The following is a 1,910-nucleotide window of genomic DNA, read 5'->3' on the forward strand; positions in this document are numbered from 1 at the left end:
ATGGCCCTGTTTGGATACTCTAACTCAGTTAGAGGTTAGAGTTAGATTCATACCCTGAAATAACTCTAAGTAAAGAGGTGTTTGGATGGCAGGGTTAGATGGAGCGCGGATACGGCGAGGCACCTTCACGGGCGGTGCGAGAGGGAGGGAGGGAGAGGATGAGAAGCTTCAAGGAAGTGGGGAGGGATCTGCTGCGGGGAGAGCGAGAGAAAAAAGTGTTTATTAGTGGTCCCGAGAAGAACTAACCCAAATAAGCACCTCTTGGATGGGTTAGTTTTTTTGGATGGGTTAGATGCATCTAACCTAAACTAACCCTCCTGTTTGGATCTTTTTGGGTTAGTTGACTCCAAACTAACCCAAACTAACTCTAACCCATGGATCCAAACAGAGCCTATGATGGAGTGAGGGATTATGGTACTTAGGGGGGTGCGTGTCACATGGAGAGAGAACAAGGGCGGAGAGTGTTGGATGGGTCTATATGTATAGCACGAGCGAGACATGTGTATGTGTGAACCAGGGAGATATAAGGCCAGTTTGGCTTGCGTCGTGAGCATCTTTTGCGTGGCCTAGGGTTGTGGCTGGATTTCATGCACGCTTGTTTGGTTGCTACCCTGTGAAAAAGAAAGCCCGCCTGGGCTGGGTTCCCTTGCACTTTAATTAGCTTGACTGAACTCCAGACACTACAAGTAGCCTGGCCCAAGTGACCGATTTCGAACGCCTGGCTGTGCCTGGTCGTGCGGCCACGAGGCTAACAACAACATGGATGGAGATTAGCATTAAATAATTGATGCACGGATTGATTGATGGGACGTTGATGCTTGGCCTGGCCCAGGCATGAACCAAACGCTTCAGCACCGCACAAGCCTAGCCAGGCAGAAATATTATACATCTCACGTCCACACCAGGCAGTACCGGCCATCAAGGCATGAGGGTCAAGTCACGAACCAAACTGACCAATAAAGTTTGAGAGAGATTGAGGAGCCCGGATAAGGTTGAGTGGTGCGTCAGATAGTTGAGAGGGGGAAAGAGATATTCCATCCGCTCGATAATGCAGTGCATGTAAATTTTTTAGAAGTCAAACTTTGGAAACTTTGATCAGGTTTACACAAATGTTATTTATATCTACAATACCAAAGATACATCATACAAAACTACATCTCATGGTGAATCTAATGGTATATGTTTGCCGTACTAGATGTAATTGTTTTTCTCCACGTACATGGTCAAACTTTGTGATGTTTGACTTTTCAATAAATCTATATGCTATGGACGGAGGAGAGTGCCTCAGTCGAGACAGATCAAGTGTGTGTGAAGGAGAATGAGTAAGTGTGCAAAAAGAGTATGTGTGTGAAACAGAAAGTGACAACAAATGATAAATTAGAGAGAGAGTGTGTTTTTTTGTTTCTTATGCGAACATATCACGCATGCATCTCCGAGATGGAAAAGCGAGGCGAGGACATACACGAAGATAGCTAGTGTGTGACTGTTTGCAACGGAGAGAGACACCCCTATAGCACATGTCCAATAGAGGTCTGGCCAACAAGTAAAAAAGGTCGGGAGGGACACATGGATGGCATGGACGCATGGGGAGGGAGAGAGGGTGTGTTTGTGATAGAGAGATCCCCTCGAGATCGTGAGGGGACTATATGGGTGGGAGATCGAGGGAGTGCATGCGCGATAGAAAGATGCCCCGAGAGAAATTGAGATAGACCATGGACATGTTTGTGATGGAGACTAAGATTAGCTAGTCATATACAGATAGGGGGGACTGCGTGTGCCTACAATTGAGTGAGAGACCATCATACTTGGCTAGCTGGGCATGAGATTGTGTGTGTGTGTGCGTGTGAGATGGAGAGAGAACGAGGGAGAGATAGAGTTTTAGATGGGCCTATTGAGTGCGAGTGAGATAT

This window comes from Triticum aestivum, chromosome 2B, assembly GCF_018294505.1.
Source record: "Triticum aestivum cultivar Chinese Spring chromosome 2B, IWGSC CS RefSeq v2.1, whole genome shotgun sequence".
NCBI lineage: Eukaryota > Viridiplantae > Streptophyta > Magnoliopsida > Poales > Poaceae > Triticum > Triticum aestivum.